The following is a 24154-nucleotide window of genomic DNA, read 5'->3' on the forward strand; positions in this document are numbered from 1 at the left end:
GCTCAGAGGAATTGTGGCTCTACAGCAATGCCTATGAGTGCTCCCCTGCACCTGAACATCACCTTTTACTTCAGGCTGAAGTTACATGGTACACTATAGCCCCCAAAATGTCAAAGAAAGATCTTCTAATCAAAATATGATTCCTCACTTTATTTTTCTATTTCTATCTTGCTTTCCCTTTTGTTCCATTCAGTTTAGATGTTCTACTGAAGAGTTTTCTGTATTTATATTACAACAGATAGTTGTTAGATGGACAAGATGACATTTTAAAATTACTGTATATTGGTGCCTCATATGAAATTCCATCGGATCAACAGTATTGTGTCCTAAATGACCCCACTAAGCAGGCTGGGAAGACCTGATTCAGCACTGTATTTAGGTAAGGCTAATTCAGCAACTAAATATGAAACTATTTTGACATTATTTTTATGTTCCCATCATTTCTGACTAGCTCCACAGTCATTTGATGCACCAGCAAGCTTTATTTTATTTGATCCAAAACAGTTTCCCCTGACTCCACTCCTAGAATAACAATCAACATATAGGAACTCTAGTAAGTGGTGTTTTTTAGTATATGGGATAGTTTAAAATGTTTATTTTATTGTTCTATAATATTATTTTAGAAGATATGTTGAAAAAATATTGCCTCTTACTAAAAAGACATTTATTTGTGGGGTCCCATCCCTCTGCCCCATGAACTAGCCAGTTGTCCATTGGAATTGCTGATGATTATGAAGTCACAGAATGATACATGATGATGTGTTACAACAGGACTAGTCAGAATGAATTGTTGTGACTAAAATATAATTTTTGTTAAAATTTAATTGTAGGTGTCTTCAGTACTGGATTCCTATAGGTGAGTGTGGCGGTATCACATTGGTTGAAAAAAGTGCACAATGCCCAAAGGTAATTGTCATTGTGTCTAATGACTCTTTATCAAGTAGGAGTCCAATTGTGCCTGTAAGGGGTATCTTCAAAAGCACTCAGCATTGGCCTATGCTAAAAGTACAAAATACACCATGGAGATCCAAAGTGTGGGCTGGGAAAGGTACCCACTGCTATGTATTTTAGGGGGATTCAGTGTACCCTTTTTTGCAGGTGGTCAGTTCTGTGAGACAGTTTAGAGGGAGGGCAGGATGTTGCCCCCTCCCCCATCTCTCTTCTCCTTTTGGGGAGTCTACTGTAGCTAATTCCCCTTCTGCATAGGGGAGCACAAAGACTGCAGTTGTTAGCTCTTTCTGTGGATGTTATGAAAGAGAAGCCACTTGTACCACACATGGGCTGGGCACAATTTGGCCATAAATTAGCTGATCTGAAATATTTTTTAAAAGTTTAAATACCCAAAATAATGCTGCACAGGGATTTCAGTGCAGTTTTACTTTTTTGAAACTTTAGGACTGACAGTCTGTGCACTCTATATGCTTCAATAGGCTCCTGTTCGGGTCTAACTTTTGAGAGTAGGAGAGTTTAAATTCTAGGCAGACTCTTTTAAATGGATCTTTCCATGTTATCAGACTTGAATCAGAACGTGCATTCCAACAGAGTTCACCCCAGTTTGGCCCAGCTTGCAGTGCACAGAATTGTTAAGCACCCATAGCTGTGACAAGCCAGCACTGGCTGCCAGTGCAGGCCCATCTGACTGGCCTCAGAGACTTTAAGGCCAGAAGGGACCATCCTAATCATCTAGTGTCTGACTTCCTGTACAGTAACTCCTTGCTTAATGCTGTAGTTATGTTCCTGAATAATGCGACTTTAAGCGAACCGATGTTAAGCAAATCCAATTTCCCCATAAGAATTAATGTAAATGGTGGGGGGTTAGGTTCCAAGGAAATTTTTTTCACCAGACAAAAGACTAATATATATAATATACTTTATACATTTTAAACAATTTAATACTGTACACAGCAATGATGATTGTGAAGCTTGGTTGAGGTAATGGTGTCAGAGGGTAGGATATTTCCCAGGGAATGCCTTACTGCTAAATTTCAGAGGGGTAGCCATTTTAGTCTGTTTCAGCAAAAACAACGAGGAGTCTTGTGGCACCTTAAAGACTAACCAGGGCCGGCTCCAGCATTTCTGCCGCCCCAAGCAAAAAAAAAAAAAAAAAAAGCCGCGTTCGCAATCGCGACCGGTGGCGGCAATTGGGGGGGGAAAAAGCCGCGATCGGCAGCGGCAGTTCAGCAGCAGGTCGTTCGCTCCTAGAGGGAGTGAGGGACCTGCCGCCCCCGAATTGCCGCAGGTGCTGCCCCTCTCCCTTGGCCGCCCCAAGCACCTGCTTGTTAAGCTGGTGCCTGGAGCTGGCCCTGAGACTAACAAATTTATTAGAGCATAAGCTTTTGTGGGCTATGGCTCACTTCTTCAGATGTATGGAGAAGTGGGTCATAGCCCATGAAAGCTTAGGCTAACAAATTTATTAGAGCATTTAAGGTGCCACAAGACTCCTAGTTGTTTTTACTGCTAAATGATGAACTAGCACTCAGCTGAGCCCTCAAGGGTTAACACGTTGTTAATGTAGCCTCAGACTCTATAAGACTGCACAAATGGAAGGAGGGGGGACAGCATGGCAGACAGAGACAGAGAGACACACCCTGTGTGTGTGAGAGAGAGAGATGCGTATTGCCCCTTTAAGTACGCTGACCCCACTCTAAGTACATTTCCTTTTTAAGTAGATCAGCAAGTTGAGACAGCAGCTGCTGCTAGCAAGCTCCCTCTGTCCTGAGCCCTGTCGTCAGGGCCGGCTCTAGGATTTTTGCCGCCCCACGCAAAAACAATTTTGGCCACCCCCCCCCCTCGTTTTTTTCTTACCCCACCCCCGGCCCCGCCTCAACTCCGTCCCTTCCCCAAATCCCCAGCCCTGCCTCCTCCCCCCAGGCTCTCAAGCCTAGGAGGGAGAGAGGGAGAGGGAGAAGCAGCACGTGCGCCGCGGCCACTCGCAGTCTCCCCCTCCCTCCCAGGCTTTCAAACCTGGGAGGGAGGGGGAGATCCCAAGCAGCCGCGGCGCGCGAAACAGCTGATTTGCGCGCCGCTGCTCCCCCTCCCTCCCAGGCTCTCAAACCCGGGAGGCAGGGGGAGATCCCGAGCGGCCGCGGCGCGCGAATCAGCTGTTTCGCCCGCTGTGGCCGCTCGGGATCTCCCCCTCCCTCCCGGGTTTGAGAGCCTGGGATGGAGGCTGAGCAGCGGCACGCGAGCGGCAGCAGCGGAGGTGAGTAGGGCGGCCGGGGCACATTTTTAGGGGCGGCATGGCCCGCGCCAGAATGCCGCCCCTAAAAATGTGCCGCCCCAAGCACCAACTTGTTTTGCTGGTGCCTAGAGCTGGCCCTGCCTGTCGTGTCCCCCACCCCGCTCTATGGAGATGGGATAAGTGGGGAGCAGGAGCAGGGGGGAGGGGGACACCCTGACAGCCCCCCTATTCTCCCCACACATACACACAGCAAACAGGAGGCTCCGGGGAGCAGCACCAAGGCAGAGGGCAGAAGCAGCACATGGCAGTGAGGGGAGGGACAGCTGAACTGCCAGCAATTGATAGCCTGCTGGGCAGCTGCCGCACAGGGAACTTAAGGGAGTAGGGAGCTGATTAGGGGGCTGCCGATCCACCAGTTCGAAGCCCCCACCAGCTAATTCCAACGGGCTGCTCTTTCTGCAAGCAGTGAACAAAGCAAGCGGCTGCCAAACAACGTTATAAGGGAGCACTGTGCAACTTTAGACGAGCATGTTCTCTAATTGATCAGCAATGAAACAACGTTAACCGGGATGACTTTAAGTGAGGAGTTACTGTATAGGATTGGCAGGTGTCCGGTTTTTGACCGGAACGCCCAGTCGAAAAGGGACCCTTGCTATTGGGCTTGCAATTTCATGTGCCAGTTCCTTTAATATTGTTGGATGGATTTAGTCCATTAAGCTGTTCGAGTTTCACTCAACCTTGGATGTGGTAATTTCTACTTCCATATCCTCATTCCCATTAGCCATCCTGCCACTACCCCTAAGCTCTTCATTACTCTTATTAAAAACTGAGGGGAAGTATTTGTTTAGGTATTGAGTCATGCCTAGATTGTCTTTAAATCTCTACCCCAACCTCAGTGCTTAGCGGTCCCACTTCTTTCCTTGTTTTCTTTTTATTTATATGGCTATGTAGAGCCTTTTATTATTGGTTTTAATTTCCTTTGCAAGGTCCAACTCTGCTTGGCTTTTGGCTACTCTCACTTTATCCCTCCACTTTCTGACCTTTCCGTGCTCATCCATCCCATCTTCCATTCCCTGTAGGATTTCTGCTTTCTCTGTTTGAGATGCTTGCTCCTCCAGCTTGGTCTGCAACCCTTCCCTATGATTTTTTCCCCTTGCTTGGGATGCAGGCTTCAGTGTTACCTGCACAAAATTCTCTGTTACTTGCATGCTTTAGGGGCACCCACCTTTACCCAGTTCCTAGGGCTTAAGGCATAACCTTATACTGTAGAGCGCCCATCCTTACCCTTTTCCTAGGGCTCAGGTTTAACCCTCTTAATTTAGGCACCCACCCTCACCCTTCCGTGGGCTCTGGGAGTAACCTTACACTCTACGGGTTTGCAGGGTCTTTTACCAGTGAAACAGCCTTACACAGTAATGTTCTACTTAACCTCTATTTATTAACAATTACCAAAAAAAAAAATGCACACATTAAACATACAATGCTCACCACTCCCAGTCCAAATAAGGCAGTTGAACTTTTCTTGATGGCCAGTCAGGATCAGGGGGACTCTGGGGGACTCCAGTTTCTGCACGGTGTTATTGGCAGTGTTGAGGTCTGGTCACTCTGATCTTGGGGCTGTGTCCTGGAGTTGGTTCCTAAGAATTTCTTTTTGGACCCAGTTTATATCGTGAAACTAGAGTCCTGCTGAGCTATACCTTAACCAATCATTTTACTAACATTTTACTAAGCAAGCCTAACATATTGCAACAAAATTCTCTAACCAATCATACCCCAGCACTTTAATTTACACCTAGCAAAATTAATTATGTAACCAACAGAAACAATCAAAGAACCAGACAGAGACCATACAAACAATAGAGAAGTGGAGAACCATAATGACAACAACAATAACAAAAAAATGAGGATTTCACAACCACAACTGTTGACAAGTGATTTCTTGCCAGACAGAATGCTGCCAAACTAAGTTTTCCTTAACCAGCTTAAAATCTGTTTCTTTATCTGGTGATGGTGGGAGCTATTAGGACAGGATCTCCTTAACAGCCCGATATTACATTAAAACAATGTAATTTAGATGGAATGTGAGGATGACACTTCCTGCTTCTTAGCTAATGGCTGCCGCTCTCCTAATATGGCTGCAGACAAAGGCCTGACGCCCTACAATATGGCTACAGGAAATGGCCTTATTGTTACATCAGATAGTTTCTGCAATATTGACTTAAAGTAATTCCAAGCCTCCTCCACATTCAAATCCTTGAGTTCTTCAGTCCAGTCCACTTCCCTAGCTAATTCCCTTAATTTTTTAAAGTTTGCCCTTTTGAAATCAAGGACCCTAATTGCAGATCCATTTTTGTTTAGTGCTCCATTTAGTTTAAACTGAATTAGCTCATGAGCACTCAGACCAAGGGGTTGTCCCTTATAATCAGTTGTATGAGATCTTCACTAATACCAAATCTAAAATGGCCTCACCTGTTGTTGATTCCGTGACTATTTGGTGAAGAAATGTCAGTATCGCATCCAAGAAAATATTGGCCTTATTATTATTAGTTGCACTTGTCCTCCAATCTATGTCTGGGAAGTTGAAGTCTCCCATAATCACACAATTCCCAGTAGTACTTATTTCATTAAAAACATTAAAGAGGTCTCTATCCATATCCAAATCAGACCTTGGGGTTCTGTAGCACACCCCAAGCACTATTCCACAGGAACTTCTAGTAACTTTCTTCCCCAAAGTAATTTTGACCCAAACAGATTCTGTTTTATCCATTCCATCACTTCTAATTTCTCTAGTCTACCTCATCATTAATATACAATGCTACTCTACCACCCTTATCTTTATTTCTGTCTTTCCTAAACACAGGGCCGGTGCAAGGAAGTTTCACGCCCTAGGTGAAATTTCCACCTTGCACCCCTCCCCCCTGAGGCGCCCCCCCCCCCCACGGCAGCTCCCCACCCAGGGAGCCGTGCGGCAGCTCCCCACCCCAGCTCACCTCTGCTCTACCTCCTCCCCGAGCACGCCGCCCCCGCTCGAATTCTCCTCCCCTCCCAGGCTTGCAGCACCAAACAGCTGGTTGGCGCTGCAAGCCTGGGAGGCAGGAGAAGTGGAGCGGCGACCGCGTGCTCGGGGAGGAGGCGTAGGAACGCTGTAAAAAAAAATTGGGAGCACCGGTTTTTGGCGCCCCCAAATCTTGGTGCCCTAGGCAACCGCCTAGTTTGCCTTAATGGTAGCACCGGCTCTGCCTAAACAACACATACCTTCAATACCTGTACTCCAGTCGTGACTACTATTCCACCATGTTTCTGTTATCCCTCTAATATCTGGTTTCACTTCCTGCACCAGTAGTTCTAGTTTCTCTATTTTGTTACTCAGGCTCCTTGCATTGGTGTACAAACATCTTAGTTGTTTCTGCTTGGCAAATTGGTTGAAACTATAGTAAAGAACAGAATTACCAGATCACTGACCTATTAGTTCTCATCCTTAAAGGAAACCTGCACAACATTTTCAAAAGATGAGCCTGGGATCTTAAATTCATTACTCTGCTAGATGCTAAGGCCATGTCTACACTACAAAATTATGTTGGCCTAACTTATGTTGGCATACATTCATCACAGTTATTAAATCGCTTGTGTGTGTGCATGCTTGGTTCCTTGTGTTGGCAGTTCACGTCCCTACCGGGAGCGCTTGTATTGTAGTGTGGGGCATTCTGGGATGGCTCCTGAAAGCGAGTAACAATTGATGTAAACAAAGCAGTGTCTACACTGTCACTGCGTTGACCTAATTACATCAACCGTGACTCTATGCCCCTTGGGGAGGTGGTGTTACTTAGGGGAGGTCTACACTTAAAACGCTGCATCGGCGCAGCTGCATCGCACTGTAGCACTTACGTTAAGATGCCCCTATGCTGATGGGAGCCCTTCTTCCATCAGCATAGTTAATACACCTCCCTGGGAGGCGGAGCTATACTGACATAGCGCTGTCTACATGGGGGTTTAGGTCAGTATAACTGCGTTGCTCAGGGGTGTGTGGATTTTTCACACCTCTGAGCAACGTAGTTATACTGATATAGGTCTGTAGTGTAGACCTGGCCTAAATTGGCATAGAGAGGCACTTATGTTGGCGGAAGCCAAACTTAAGTGAAGACACTTCCACAGCTAGGTCAACACAAGGCAGTTTATGTTGACCTAACCATGCAGTGTAGACCAGCCCTGAAAATCATAGACTGAATAGGGACACTGGATTTGTGGTTTATTACAACAATCTGTAACCCACTAACCCCCTCTTTTTGTTTATGACTGCGGAAGTGTTAATGGGCCACTCTGCCTTGAATAGTCTTTTACAATATGTGCTAACTATGCTAAACAATCTGTTCCACCTTGCATTTTGCTGCAAGCTGGGAGTTCCTTTCCCAGAACTGTCTGACTTGCAAGCTTGTTTCTCTCACCAACAGAAGATAGTCCAATAAAAAGTAATCAAATGGACAGGTTCATATCATATGAATAAAAAAGAATACAAATATCTCTCCCATACTTCAGAATGTGTATGCAAATAATTAAAAAAAACTATAGTGCACAAAAAATACAATCCAAAGAATTGAACTGTAGTGTTACAGTGGGCATTGTTTAATTCAGAGTTAAATGCTGATTTGTTTTTAAGTCATTCTGATATAGTGTTAGCCAAAGACAGGCATGGTCATACCCAGAAGCAGAGACAAAAGAGGTTACTTTAAGTTGTAGATATGCAAGAATTAAAAAGTAACAAAAAAAATTACTAAGATTTCCAGTTTACTGGATATGAAGTTATTTGATAGTTGCTAACTCTGTAATAGATTACACAGTTTGTTTTATGTCACGTGAACTTTGTACCAGGCTATTCTGAGTTCATAAATATGCGGAACTTCATACAAGCAGCCCTTGAAAGTCAATGTCTGCAGATTTTACTGGTAAGAAATTTTTCCATTTGTATTTGATCAATTACATTTTATATAATATTAACCAGAGGCTGAATCTTTCATAACACAGATTTCAGGGAAGCTATAAAGAAAACAAATTTTAAAATCTAATACAAAAACAGGAGTATAACTTATTACATTTATAATTGGTTATAATTCCTACAAACCATCAAAGTAACTTCATGTGAAGAAAAGTTACGTACCTTTTGCCTAGCCATATTCTACTTTTAATACACATTTGCTTTCTAAAAGCCACTGAATAGAAGTGTGCAGTTGGTTTACTTCACTATTTCCAACCAAGCTTAATTAGTGAAGTTTACTGAGATATAACAATAACTCTGGGAAAGTATCTTGGTAAATTGAAATAAATTATCAATAACTTATTAAATCATAATGGCTCTAATGGTGTCTAAAGTCCATTTTTTAAAAACTACTTATATTTGTATTTATCTAGTAAAGGAAATTAATATATGTTTTTAAAATAGGCATTCAGCCATATATGTGTTAACCCAGAAGACTATAATGGCACTAAAGAAATAATAAATGTAAATAATACATGTAATGTATACTTTTCAAAATTATAATGCACAACAAAATAGGCACTTTTCTAGTAGGTAATAATACCTAACAAAATAAGTATAAAGGACTACTATTACAAAGCCCTATCCAGTGCATGAGCTTTGCAAAGTGCACAGATGTATTATGTGTAGAAAGAATGCCATGTTTATAGATGCTAATTTTTAACTGGCACAAGTAACTCTTTGCACTTTGATTGTCTGAAGATGGCTAAAAACTTACAGTGTCAGTTGGTAATATTATTGTGAGTAAGCGATAACTTGAACTACTGATTATTTATTAACTGAAAGTTGAAAACTAATTACCTGAAATTCTAGTATGTAGGGTTAGATTTACTTTTATCTTATAAACATTGAGCACTATTACAGTGCCATAAAGAGGGTGGAAATCAAAAACGTAGCATTCAACTTTACAACCTCTGCTTACTCTGCGTAGTACTGAACACATACAAATAGTCACTTTGACTTCTATAGTACATTGTTATTTGCATAGCTCCCAATGTGTACACAGCACTGTATTGTTGTGGAGCCAAGTGTAGACATGGCCTTAGTGTCTGTAGATACATCTACAACCACTACACTCTTAAAACTGCCTTAAATGGAGGACTTGTTCATGCATCAGCTTCAACAAATCCTGCATCGTGGCAGGGGGTTGGACTAGCTGACCCTTGTTCCCTTCTAATCCCATGATTCTATGGCCCTATATTCTCTATAGCAAACAAATAACTATTTCTGGGGATCTAGCACTAATTTATTAAAAGGTGAATTTTGACCTATCCTTATTTACATCATGAGACTCCTATAGAAATGCCAATCTAAGCCATCAATGCCTTCAAGACGTGTGTCCCAATTGCAATTTTTTCATTAGAAACATAAGCCGTATGTGCAGTTTTACTCTTTATTAAAGGGACTATATGGTATCTCTGCTTACTTTTGTTTAAGAAGATTATGCCTCCTGTAGCCCCCTATTTGTCAGGGTGCCCAAGCAGGCAGCACTGTTAAACATAGTTTTCCAAATTAGTTTTCTTAGGGCGTGAGCAAATGTTCAGTCTTAGGAAGGCATACTGTGTTATTTTTTGTTATGCAGGGTTTTGAGTGGAAGCAGTAGTCCTTGGAGAGTGAGCAATGTGAGCAGCAGAAAAGTTTGTCTATCTTGGTCTCTGATGAGAGTCAATTCTTGAGGCAGAGTTACTCCCAGAAACCAGGAACTGGGGTTGGCTGCAGTTCCTGACAGAAGAGATGGCCTGCATGCTGTTTGACCACCTCTCTTTCCGGACTGATGCATGTGTGTAAATTAAATAAGATATACAATGACTGTACTCAGACTCCTCATCACTGATTTCTCCTCCACTGGGAAGGTGACCTGCAAGGCCCTGAACTCTGCAAATGCTCAGCAGAGGGGCAATACTGGTATCAGAATGGAACACTTGTGCTGGAAGAAAGGGCAGTCACATTAGAAACATGCTGCAGAATCTGCCATCACAAGTAGGAGAAACAACTGATTTAAAATTAATCCCAAATGCAGGAAGTTGGCCAGACTTCTCTTTTTCAATCCAGAAACAAAAATTGCAATAGAAGAGGCTTACTATGTGGATTACTGTCATGGAATGGGGACACTTTTTGCCCTTTGAGTTCCTAATACTGAGGTCCTCACTGAGCTCTCACAGTGATTATTGTAAGAATGTAGAAAAATAAACAGCATAGTAATTTAAAATATAAATGCCCTGTATTACAGTAGGGAAGAAAGGGAGAAGCAAAGCCTGCTGGCCCCAGAAGTTGCAACTACTATAGTGGAGCACTGAAACTGATCTTCAGCTTGTGTAAATTAGCATAGCACCATCCTTCACTGCCCCGGACTATTTTATTTCCGTTATTTATGGCATGGCTGTCTAGACCCTTCTCAGCAGTCTTGCAAGTGGAATCCATCACTTACTTATAAGTGGGGGGAGCCATGGCGGGCACGTGACCTCCTCATGTGACCCTCCACGTGACTTCTCCCACCCTGCCTCCAGCCTGGAGCCCCCACGCTCTCCCCGTCCCCTCCCCATGATCCACCCCCCCTTACCTGGGGATGCGGGAGGCTCTGTCCTCCTCCCGCTTTGTCTTCGGAACTGCAGCTGTGAAAGGAGCAGCTCCTACAGTGTGGCTCTACCACCCCAGCTCTTCCACACAGGGTCCCCTCCATCTGTATAGCAGCCACGCCAGATGACAGGGCTGGGGGGCCGGGCTGGAGGCGATACAGCAGCCACTCCAGAGGAGCTGCCAGCGTGGGGCTGGACAGTGGCCCCATGTTCTGCTCCTTTCCCTGCTGCGGTTCCTGGGAAAGCCCTGCGGTTCAGGGCTCTCCCGGGAACCACAGCGAGGAAAGGAGGAGAATGCCGGCAGCTCCTCTGGCGGCTGTACCGTCCCCAGCTCTGTCCTCCGATGGGGCTGCTGCTGGGAGCTGGAGGAGACCCTGTGTGGAAGGGCTGGGGGTGGAGGAGCTGCTGGTGAGGGGCGCCCAGTAGCCCCATGTTCTGCTGCTCCTCTTTCCGGTATGCTGTACCAGCTATAAATACCTTGCCCTACTTGCTCTGATGCTTCTCGGACAATAAAAAGGAAGCCTCTTGCAAACAAACATGACGTTTGATGACCAACTTGGGGAGCAACCTTCTTTCTTGCAATGCTTCCCAAAAATTGGAGGCTGCAGAACTGCAACAGAAAAGCCAGTCTGAAATAGAACATGAACAAGCTTGCCCATAGCATTCCAGCATGTCCTAGTTTTGGCCAGGTTGGAAATACTGCCTGGGACTTATGACACACAAAAAGGTGATCAAACAAAGCAGGTTTTGTGTTTGTTGTGGTAATGTCATATTTTTGTCCGTCACAAAAGACTCAGGTCTGTGTATGAGGAATGGCTAAAGGAGCAAGTTGGTTTTTATTTTATCTGAACAGGTTCACCCATTCCTCACAGAAAATGTATTTTAAATAGTTAACTAATCTGTAGTATTAGTTAACACCCTGAAGCCAGCATTGCTCTTCACAGCCATCAGTACTATCACTGTAAATCAGGGGACTTGGGGTTGTTTGTTCGTTTTTGGTGACCTGTTTTGACAGAGATTATTCATTTTGTAAAAATTACCTCAACAGAACTTTTGTTTTAGCAGTGGGCCAAAGTAATCAACACACAAATCTCATTAATAAGTAATAAGCAAGAATAGCTTTTTTTTTGTTCTACAAATAAAAGCACACAAGTCATATTTTAATATCAGTAGTCTTACCTTTCTAATGCGATGGATGTGCCCTCTCTCCCCTGCCACGGCAGCCCCCAAGCTGGTGCTGGGAAGGAGTGAGGTCTTTCCCCGGCAGCTGCAGCCCTGGAGCTGGGGAAAGCAGCCCTGCATGTCCCAAATTCCTCCCACCTCCTTTTCTCACCCCACTCCCCCCTGCCACCTATCTCCCCCAAGGCCACCACCTCACCTTACATGCGAGTCTTCTGAGGGGCCAGTCACCTAATTAGCTCCACTAATTAGGTGGGTGGCCCTTCATTTTTTCCCTTTTCTCCATTCTCCACCTCATCCCTTTCTGTTGTTGTCTTATGAAAATCTCATTGCATGGGGTGATGGAACTATGCCTTTAAAATAGTTCCTATTCCTCGTCTCTCTTTTGTTACATTGTTTGTTGAGATTGTGACATCAGAGGTTACTCTCCCAATGATCACAAACGCTTTCACACTTATTCATTTGGATATTATGAGATTATTAGTTAAAACACCTTAGAACTATTTTTTTGAATAAAAACATTTGGAAACAGGAATTGCCACACTGAATCAGACCTGAGGTCCATCTAGTCCAGTATCCTGTTCTCCCCTCGTCAATGGAGTGGTTTTCTCTGAAATACCACTGGCGTGGCAACAAGACTTTAGAGTCACCGAAAGACCTGTGCACCGGCACACAGGACCAAAAAAGCCCACAGAAAAACAAACAAAAAGCCTTCTGCTAGCCCACACCTAGGGAGCATAAATGAACTGCACCAACACACAAACAGTTAAATATTTCTATTTTGATAGTTCTTTATTTGGATCAAAATAATATTCAGTAAAATTTGCACTAGTGAGCAGCTTACGACCCTCCAAGATCTAGACTTTTGGATTTTAAATGTGTAATAAAGACTCAAGGACACAACAGCAGATGAGGAAGCCTGAAATGATGTGCAATTCAACTCTTAAACAAGTATACTTGGATCTTTTATTCATATATATTTTTAGATAATACTGTAAGTATGGATATGTAAGCATGTATGACTTTATGCTGATGAGCACCATTGAAGTCAATGGAGCTATGTGAATATACAATAAGGGCATAATCCAAAAGCTGTTGAAGTCAGTGTAAAGAATCGCACTGACTTCAAAAGACTTTGGTTCTAGCCCTAATGCCCTTGACCCTTACAGCTTAAACACTAAAGGCCTCTGCTACCCACACTTCAAGTAGTACCTTCTTCCAAGAGAAGTCGCATTGCATTCAAAGGCCCTACTTGATATGAAAATTTAATCCTAAATTAGTTGAAGAGCCACAAATAAAACTGACAACCTCTGGTAACAATCAGTGAGCTAACTCCACATTCCATAAGATGATGTGAATTTGGATGTAAAACGACTGACCTGCTTCATTATCTGGTTTATTTGAGTTATAGATTACAGACAAATTGATATTACTCCTGTTGATAGGAATATTGAACCAAAATTATTTCCAGAAGAGCATTTCTACATACAGTGAGAGAAGTTTCTCATTTTCCTTACTATAATACAAACAAATTTCTAAGTAATAACTTCCATCACAGTATATTTTATATTGGTGCTATCTGGGCTTGAGAAAACTGCTATAGTCATGAAATAGCATACACTGTAATGAAAAGTCAAATGGGAGGCCACTGCCTACAAGTAATGTCCTAATGCCTGCCATTGTGTCATAATGCATTCATGAGCATGTCTTATCTAGGAAGCTTATCCTGCCTAGCAACTAATCCTAGCTAGGAGATGACAGTAAGTGGTTGGTTGCCTGAGCTCAGCAGTGGTGCGAAATAAATCAGCTGTAGTGGAACTGCTCCAAAAGAAGTTATTACAGCTTCTTTTCATTTAAGATTCAGAGTCCTGGATTTAAGGTATAGCTACTTTTCTCAATAGGCATTAGCCAGTGAATGTCTCTTCACCTGTTTGTTTGGGAGAGTGATAGTAACATTGTTTTGTACCTATGAATAAAACAGTGGAAGCCGTCATGAAGATGTTTTAAATAGATTACTGAAGGGAAAATATGCATAGAATCATGGAGGTAAATTCACCAGGTCCTACCTACTTCATTGATTCACTTATGCCAGGTCTGAATCTGGCCTCTGACCTTTATCTTAAATCAGACGCATCCAAAATTTGCAAGTTTACTGAGCATAGCCTTAATTAAAGCCTTGCTTATTGTAAACTATATAAAACAAGTTGCAGAGGTCTGGGACATTTTTTCCTCCGTAAACAAATGTAATTGCAAAAACTCAAAGGTTTGGTTTAGACACTTGCTAAAAGTTAATCAACATATTTGGTTTGCAAATCTTGTGAGAATAGGCTCTCCTGTGGCAATTCCAGTGTTACCTAACTTCAGACAAGTCAGAAATGCAATGGGTGAAATCCTGGCCCCATTGATGTCAGTGGGGCCAGGATTTCACTCTGAATTTATCTAGCGTGTGCATAGTCATCTAGCCAAGCAATGGCATCTTCAGTGGCGTGATGCAGTTCTTCTAGGCCACCACTGAACCTAGTCAGCAGGCATTCATCGACACTGTGCGGTGGCATCTGTGCTGCGCTGCAGCTGCACAAAGGGCTGTCACAAAAGCCCCAGCGATACTGTTTGGCTGCACAGAGACCTTGCCCAGTCCAGAACCTGTTCAATAGGGACCACTGGGGATGGGGCAAGTCAAAACCAGGTGGGCAAATGGTGGGTTCAGTGACGAGGGACTGGTTGGAGCTTATAACACATATCCATTGGAATGGATTTCATTCTCTGAGCAGGGCCGGCTCCAGGCACCAGCCTGGCAAGCAGGTGCTTGGAGTGACCACTCCGGAGGGGGGTGGCAGGTCCAGCTATTCGGTGGCAATTCCGCGGACGGTCCCTCACTCCTGCTTGGAGCGACGGACCTTCTGCCGAATTGCCGCCGCAGATCGTGATCTCGGCTTTTTTTTTTTTTTTTTTGGCTGCTTGGGGCGGCCAAAATCCTGGAGCCGGCCCTGTCTGTGAGAATAATTTCTTGTATTAATGAGCCTTGATTTTCCAAGCTACTGAGGGGATTTGGATGCCCAATACTCATTCAAACTAATGTGCATCCTAACCCCCTAGACAGATTGGAAAATCGCAACCCATGGTATCTATACTAAAGTAGGTATTTATATTGGTCTCACCACTATGTTATGTGTGAGCGTCATATGAGAAAGTAGATATGTTGTCAAAATTATAGAGCACAATGGAGAGTTAGTATTCTGAGTTACATTTCCACTTCGGTCTTTAATCTCTTGTGTAACTTCGGGCAAATTATTTTACTGCTCTATGCCCCTACCTGTAAAATAGAAATAATTATATTTACTTACCTTATTGTATGGGTAGTGGGAGGGTTAATTATTAAGTAAAGAACTTTGCTCATTTGTAGAGCACTTTGAGGTTCTTTTGGTGGAAGGAGTTACACAAGTAAAAAGAACTGTGGTGTTTATGCTTTGTCATCCATCAAAGTTGACACCCTCTGTGATGTTGTGATAATTGAACCTAAAAATACACCCTGTTAGTTCAACTGTAAAATGTGAGTATACATTCATGAGATGTCATAATAACTTATAATGACCTATGACTTATAAATGTTGATGCGGAAAGGTACGAAAGAGAGACAGAGAGAATGAATTAGTCCAAACAAAAAGGCCTATTGCTATAACTGATGAACTGTATCAAGATCATGTGAACCAAATTTGGTGTGTTAGAAACTAGGCCTAATTGTTGGACAAAATAGTGAGGTGATGGGCTATTCTACCCATCACTCCCTTTTGAGGTCCTTTAAAAACAGAGACTTTGAGGAGAAAAATTGACTTACCAGAGTGAGCTTCACCATCATGGCTGACACCCCTACCATCTCCTGGGACCTCAGGCCTTCGTCATCCTGATCCTGAGAGATGTCCTAATCAGACTGGGCCAGAAAGAGGGACACAGATTAAATCACCACCTCTACCAGCTCCATCTAAATCCCAAACACCACCTGGGATAAAATGGGAATTGGACTTTAAGAAAAACAGCAACAATAATAGGTCCAGCCCATCTCTCGCCAGCTAAAGGGAAAGGGAACAAGGGTTGTTAAAATGAAAATCTTAATATTTTCCCTTCCTTTCTTTATCTTTAATAAAAGGATAAAATGCTTTTAATGGCGTGTTTGCCATGGTACTAAGCAGACTGAGGTCTCTGTATACCAAATCCCGAATCTTGTTTAACATTGTTTAATGTTGGACAGTGAGTGGGTAATATTAAACACCTTTGGCCCATATATTTCATCTAAATTAATACAACAGTGACTTTATACAATAATAGTAATATGTAGTTCTTATATAGTGCATCAGTAGATCTCAAAGCATTTCACAATCTTTAATGTATTTATCCTCACTACACTCCTCTGAGGTAGGGAATTATTATTCTCCTTTTTATAGACAGGGAACTGAGGCACAAAGATGCTAAGTGACTTGCTTAAGGTCTCAAAGGAAGTTTGTGGTGGAGCTAGGAATTGAAACTGGGTCTCCCAAGTAATTTAGTTTACCCCGTGCCTCAGTTTCCCATCATTAAAATGGAGATTATACTTCTCCGCCTCACAGGATTTTGTAAGGATAAAATCCACAAGGTGCTCAGATATAATTATGGTGATGAGAGCCTGTCAGAGTTCCTTCCTCACTCTGATGTGGGTACAGATGTGGGGACCCACATGAAAGCCCCCTAAGCTTATTTCTACCAGCTTAGGTTAAAACCTGGTACACTGCCACCACCAAGTGATTTAACAAGAAACAGGGAAAGGACCACTTGGAGTTCCTCTTCCCCCCAAATACCCCCCCAAGCCCTTACACCCCCTTTCCTGGGGAGGCTTGAGAATAATATCCTAACCAATTGGTACAAAGTGATCAAAGACCCAAATCCCTGGGTCTTTGGACAATGGAAAAATCAGTCAGGTTCTTAAAAGAAGGATTTTATTAAAAAGAAAATGTAAAAATCATGTCTATAAAATCAGGATGGAAAATAACTTTACAGGGTAGTCAGATTCAAAGAGTCCAGAGGAACCCCCTCTAGCCTTAGTTTCAAAGTTACAACAAAACAGGGATAAACTTCCCTCTAGCAAAGGTAAAATTCACAAGTTGAGGAAACAAAGATAAACTAATACGCCTTGCCTGGCTGTTACTTACAAGTTTGAAATATGAGAGACTTGTTCAGAAAGATTTGGAAAACATGGACTAATGTCCGGTCCCTCTTAGTCCCAAGAGCAAACAACCCCAAAACAAAGAGCACAAACAAAAGCCTTCCCCCGCCCCAAGATTTGAAAGTATCTTGTCCCTTTATTGGTCCTTTGGGTCAGGTGTCAGCCAGGTTACCTGAGCTTCTTAACCCTTTTCAGGTAAAAGGATTTTGGTGCCTCTGGCCAGGAGGGATTTTATAGTATTATACCCTTGTTGTTACCCTTCCCTTTATAGTTATGACAGAGCCATACAAATAGGTAGGGTAGACAGATAGGAAATGGTTTGATTTAGTTCCAGTTTCAGGTATCTGTTCAGGCTGGGTAGTATGTATTAAGTGCCATAGAATAGATAAGATAGCCTGGAAGATGAAAAGCATTAGACAAAGGTTAAGTATTATTATTATTTGCCTGAACCTATTTATACCTATCCTTAATAAATAATATCAAATCTGCTAAAAGAACAAACAAAATAAACCTCCCTCAACTCAACAGAACTGAAACTTTAAGTAACAAAAGTGCTGTACAGCATGCTTGATAGTTGCACAATAACCCTCACTAAAATCAATGCTGGGCTGTGGGATTGAAGTATTGTGAACCCTAAATTGTTTCAGTTTGAGGATGTGCTTTGCTTTAACTGGGGGAGAGTACATGAAAGACTGGCTTGTGTGTATGTGTACTATTGACCTTTACTGAAACGAATATGTCAGACTTACTCATATGCATAAGAGTTCCTTCTACTGGCTGCACTGGTGGAACTGCTGCTGAGTTAATTGAGTAGAGACTTGTGTTTTTGGAGCTAAATGGCACAAGTTCTATTGTGGAAGCTGCATCCAAGTGGTTGGCCTGTGCTCAGGGTGTTTGCATATGACTAATTTGTTCCACTTAGTAAGATGTGAAACAGCATATGTCATATTTTGAACCTTTGATCTAAATGAAGAAAACAAGGACTAATTCATTGTTTCAGACAACAAACTTCTGACACTGAAAAGGAAAAAAAGTAATAAAGCCAAAAAAGAGAATGAAGAATTATATTTAAGTTGCAACACTTGATCTGGTCGACTGCTTGTAGACTGGGGGCCACTGCTTAATCGCCTAGTATAGGACAACTGTGCTGTTAATCTTATGTGATCCATTTGTGTCTTGGAGATTACATCAGATTTTACCATATCACAGTACATTATAGAATAATAAAAGCACAAATACATCACATTACAAGGCATCAACTATATGAAAAATGCAAGACAGCATTTATTCTTAGGGAACAGTGATTAAGAATATCTTATTCATAGACTAAAATCATGTATTTTATAATAGTATATGATCCTTTATGTGATGATAGTCTAATATTTTAGCAATGTCCTAAATTGTCATGATACAGGACATTTGGCACTAGAAAAGGGGCATTCCTTAAAATAACAAACAGCTGATCTCCTTAGCTTCTACCCTGATCTGGAGAGACTACTTTTAGAAATGAGAGGGGTTTTCTAATCATCATTCCTTTAGCTTCTCTGCTGCGACTGTCAAAAAAGTCATCAATTAATATCTACTTGATGGTGGTTTCTGTGATGCAGACACCATTGTAAATCCTGAGTAACTCCACTGACTTTAGGGAGCTACTCTGGATTTACACAGCATCTTATCTTCTATATATCCCAATTCCTTGAGCCATATAGTGCATTCTGATATCCTTGATTTAATAGATGGTGATTGTGAGAAATCATGAGGAATATTTCATTGATGATGTAGGTAAGGATTTTGTAACTAGAAAAGAAGATTTTCAAGGAATTACTTTAGTTATTTTGCCAAGTTAAAAATTGAGAGGTCTTAGGTAAAATTGAGCGTAACATGGCTACCTCTCTGATACTTGGAGCCTGGCAGAGTTACTGCAGCATATCGTGAGATCAGAAAAATACAGTTTGTTCCAGTTATGGAATAACCATGAAACTAGAGAACTTATTGAACAGTGAGTGGTACAAAAAGCATGTAGGGGAAAGTCATCTACTGCTAGGATCCTGGAGAGATTCTAATAGTCAGGGATATATTTGGATGTAGTGGAGTTTTGTGAGCCTTGCGCTGAATGTCAATTAACAACATCACCATAGGTGACAGAGAGTTACATTAATACCCCTCTGGATGATGGAAGTGGTTGGTTGGTTGGTTTTGTTTTTAAAATAGTAAGTCGGGGAGCTTCTGTACATGTGTGGTACTTTTAGTGTGTGTGATAAATACAACAACCACTACACCCTTGGGATAATTAACAATAAAATTGTTATACTTTATATGCAAATTAACTCCCCTTAGACCTCTACATGAAAGTGGCATGGTAAAAATCTAACTACTAACCTGAGAAGTCTTCTTTATAGAATGAAGTGCTTGGGTTTTTGGGTCACTGAATCAAACTGAGAAATAAAATATGTTTTTTTTAATAAACTTTACATAGAAAAGAGTGAAGGTGTATATTTAATTTTGTTCTGACTTGGATGTGTTGGATTTGCTCTTCTTTAGAGCAGCGGTAGATAGTGGTGGGTGTTCGGTGACTGTATATAGAGGGTAAGTTGGGAAGATGCTGTAGGAATATAGGTTTGGGAGGGATAGATATTTGTTCTATTCGTATATGAAAGGTAAGAGGCAAGATGTTAGCTTAAAAACTCCAGCAGCTTCCCAGCACCTCTCTACTCCTGTAGAGCTTATATATTCTGTCAGGGTCCCTTCATTAGAACATCTGATGAAGTTTTCTTAACTTTGCCAGGGACCCTGCAGAGAAGTATTAGAGCATATGGCTAAGGATATGGGCTTGAAGCCTGCCACAGACAATAAGGTAATTGGGGATTAAGTTATGTAAAGGATTTAAGTCTTCAAACTCACATGTACCCTCCTCGTTCTGTTCAGAATTTCTTAAACTACCAAAGGGAGGTGCACAGTTGTAAACACCATGGTGCTCTCATAAGTTTGTAAACAATATAGCATGTTAACATAAAAAAAGTTATGAAAACAGACATCAGTCCTTAGGAATTATAGGATAAGCAAATGTGCAGTTTCCAGACCAAAGTGTTTTTGAGATATGATGCAGCAAAATGTTTTAGGGGAATTTTGCAAAAATGAAAACCTACAGTTTCAGACTTGACAAGTACCTGATCCAATTAACCACAAACTTCTAGAAAATGTCCTCTGGCAGAGATAATTTAGGCAGGTTGATTTAGTTTGGGCAAAGTTAGTGATTGTGGGGGGAGCAGGAAATTTGTGAAAATTGTGTTTATAATGAAAAAGTATTTAAAACTCTGGCTTCATAATTTTTTTAATGCTGTTTACAGGTTGTTCTTAGTGACATTGACATCTCACTGTGAAAACTTTCACGCTGTTGGACTACACACGGTGGGTACAGTATTTCTTTAAGACACACATTATCTTAGTTCTAAATGCATGAATGTACACAACCATAAAACAATGTTTTAATTTTTCTATTTATAGTCACTACCAAACCTTGTAGTTCAATCCTACAGTTATCTCAATTTTTGCCTGCAGTCAGATCTGTTTATATTTTTAAATGTTTTTCAGACTCCAAGAGTTGCATGTCTAGCATCTCTTTTTTATATATTTTTTGCAGTGGGCTGCCCTGGAAGTGATTCTTAAACCGGAGAAGGTATTGTTTTGGAGTTTTGTATTTTAAATTATTATTCTTACAATGATTTTTTTCTTGACTATCTTTGGGAAGTAGAGGAGAAGTTATTACTCTTATATACAGGCTGTTCAAAACACACAAACACATGAGGGGAGGGTAATATGTATGGGGAAAATGTCTCCATCAGGAAGTTAACCCCTGCTAAACCCATCTGACATCACCAAAGGCTCTTATTAACCACCAGAGGTAAGTGATAGTAATGACTTAATGTACAGAAGTTTTTAATTACATATAAGTAATGGCTTTTTTCTTCCTTACTTGAGAAAAAATAAATTGAAAAACACTAAAAAAATGTCATACAATCCAAACATTTACAGTATGAATACAAGAGTTTGGATTGGGTCTGTTTTATATGCTCTGTGCTAGCCAATGATGTCTGATGGGCTGGCCTTGAGACTGCTGTTGGTGTTTACTATAGGGTGTGACTAGACTCTGGAAGTATGTGTTGTTTTCCTTGGTATGAAAAGTGACATATTTTAGTCCTTTGGGTGTTGCTCTCAGAGTACACAAGGCTCTTAGTTCTGGGGATGTCAATGGGCCATGTGGATGGTGACTTTCCTTCTTTTGTCAGATAATTTTTTGGGAACCACAAAGATTTACATTTCAGTTGGCAAGGGAGACAGCCCTAGTTTCAGCCCTGTGTTGTGGCCAAATCTGATGTAGAATATTGCAGTACAGCCTTTGTTCTCCAAGGTTACCAGAGGCAGTGTGATTCCAGGAGACTGAGAACAAGCAAACTTTTTAAGGTTGAAGGAGAGCTATGAACCTGGCTACCATGACAATCAGTGTCACTCTCTCTTTAGATTCATTATATATATATTCACATACATATATACATACATTATTATTTATTTTATTTATTAGTGTTGCCTGGAATGATCTATTCACTCCGCCACAGCCATACTCTTGCACATGTATTCTCCATCTTCTGCATACATGCTACTCTCATTATTGATCCTGAGAATTAAGTGCATGAATTGAAGAAAAAACATCGCTCTTTTATTGTAATATGGTTGTTAGGTTTTTGATAGCCACAGCTTTCCTTCGCCCCTGATTTATTATTTACCTGCTCTATGTCAGTTTGACTTCTCTACTGATTATAATTCTGGTTCATGATTTTTCAGTCACAAGTCTCTCTGATCCTCTTTGTAGTATTTTAATGCGTTGTGTTTGCTTAAGCCCTTAGTTACTCTGCAGACCAGTGTTGTGCATCCAGGATGAGCATCTCTAGCACTGCTTAGAATGCTTTCTGTTGGGTTACATGGGATTTTCTTTTTATTGTTGTATAGGCTTGAAAAAACAGAAGTGAATGAAGGAATTTCTTGTGATTTTAAAGAAAATATTTTTCTGATTTGAGTGCTTTCTTATTAGTAAAATTGATATTATTTAGCATTTACTGTGTATAATGCTTTATGTTTTCAAAGTGCTGTGCATACAACTAATTAATCATTACAACATACTTGGGAAGTAATTGACACAGAAAATGTGACACAGAAAGACTAAGGGCTTGACTTACCACAGTGCTGACCAGGGCCGGCTCTGGCTTTTTGGCTGCCCCAAGCAAAAAAACAAAAACAAAAAAAAAAAACGGGGTGACCAGAACGGCAAAGCAAAAAAAAAAACAAAAACCTGCGGCGCGGCCGGAGCGCGGGTGCAGGGGGACCAGCTAGCGGGCGAGGGGGAAGGAGCGGGCGGGAGAGAGAGAGAAGGGGGGTGGCCAGGGCTACAGCGGGGCGCTGCCACATGGCCCCTCACGCCGCGCCGCCTGCTGCCTGCCGCCTGTCGGGAGGGCTCCGCTCCGGTTGGCTGGGAGGGAAGGACGCGGGCTGCCCTGCCGCGCTTGCTGCAGGGCGCTCCCGTCCTCCGCGCCACTGCCCCCAACAGGGCGGCCGGAGCGGAACAAAAAAAAAAAAAAAAAGCGGCTGTGCCGCCCTAGGATTCGGCGGAATGCCGCCTCGTTCAATCTGCCGCCCCAAGCACCAGCTTGCTCAGCTGGTGCCTGGAGCCGGCCCTGGTGCTGACAGCCCACAATTACAGCCAAAATGTTTTCCCACCTTATAGGATCACTTCTTCCTGTGTGAGGCTGCTGCCAAAACCAATGTCCAATTCCATATATTGACAAAAGAATACGTCATATCCTCCTTCCTCCTCAAACCTCCTGGTATATCTTTGTTGCCATTGTTAAGTTTTTTCTTCTAGGGATATGATAGCCAGCTGCAGTATTGTTCTGACGAATCAGTATTTCCTTACATATAACCACAAATACACTGATCCCTTAGAGTGAAAGACCAAAAATGATACTGGCTTCTCCTACGAAGAAGGTTCCAGGATGAGCAGTACCTTTGACCCCTCACTCAGGCTCTCCTTGGGCACCCCTTCCAACTGCTAAGCCCAGGCCTATATTTCCCTTAGGGTGGAATCCTGCGTTCATCTCACTCTTAGACTTTGTTTACACTAGCACATTTGTCAGCAAAACTTTTGTCAGTCAGCGGTGTAAAAAAACCACACCCCGACTGACCTAAATTTCACCAACAAAAGTGCCAGTACGGACAGTGCAATGTCAACAGGAGATGCTCTCCTGCTGACATAGCTACCACTGCTCATTGGGGGTGGTTTAATTATGCCAGCAGGAAGGTTCTCTTCTGCCAGCATAGAGTAGCTATACAGGAGACCTTACAGCAGTTCAGCTGCACTGGTACAGTTGTGCTGCTGTAAGGTCCATACTGTAGACATAGTCTTAGACAGGGTCTCTGGTCACACAGCACCCCTGTTCACCAACCATGAGTTCTCAGCAGGACCAGTTGAGTTTTGGTCCATCCTATACGTTTCTCTCTGGAAGCTGTGAACAGTTTGAAAGGGCAGTGACAGAGAACAGCTTGTTCAAAACAAAATGCCACTTATTTTTCCATAGGAATGTAACAAACAGAGAGGAAAAACCTTAAAACAAGACAATCCTAACACATTGTTTTACCTAAGCTTAGCGTTTCCCTCAGGCAGTTAAGCAGAACCAATTTAGCCTTGCTACCCACCTCCACCCCTGTTCTCTTGGGGACCAAGTAACAGCTTCCTTCTCTTCAGACCCTCTGTGTTTCCTGTCTTTTCAGAGGCTCAGCTTTTAACTGCTTTCAAGCTCTTTGTTTAATAATTCCCATCTTAATCCCTCTTAAGACACAGACTGGGACTTTCCCTCTGCCTCCTGGGATAAACCAGAGTCTGATTCCATATCACTAGAGGTAAACATCAAAGCAATTAGCACGTACATTGGCCATCCAAGTACCAC

The 24154-nt window shown here is 42.2% G+C and overlaps 1 long non-coding RNA gene across 1 annotated transcript in view; it reads left to right on the forward strand.

Annotated features, from left to right (window-relative positions):
- The first annotated feature begins 235 nt into the window (after window positions 1-235).
- Window positions 236-24154, forward strand: part of LOC112058748 (uncharacterized) — a 138522-nt gene continuing 114603 nt past the window's right edge. The window contains exons 1-5 of the long non-coding RNA XR_006172674.2: window positions 236-379; window positions 831-856; window positions 8048-8121; window positions 20507-20567; window positions 20800-20835. This is a non-coding gene — a long non-coding RNA (uncharacterized LOC112058748). The remainder of the gene's footprint in view (window positions 380-830; window positions 857-8047; window positions 8122-20506; window positions 20568-20799; window positions 20836-24154) is intronic.

The sequence above is a fragment of the Chrysemys picta genome, chromosome 11 (assembly GCF_011386835.1).
Source record: "Chrysemys picta bellii isolate R12L10 chromosome 11, ASM1138683v2, whole genome shotgun sequence".
NCBI lineage: Eukaryota > Metazoa > Chordata > Testudines > Emydidae > Chrysemys > Chrysemys picta.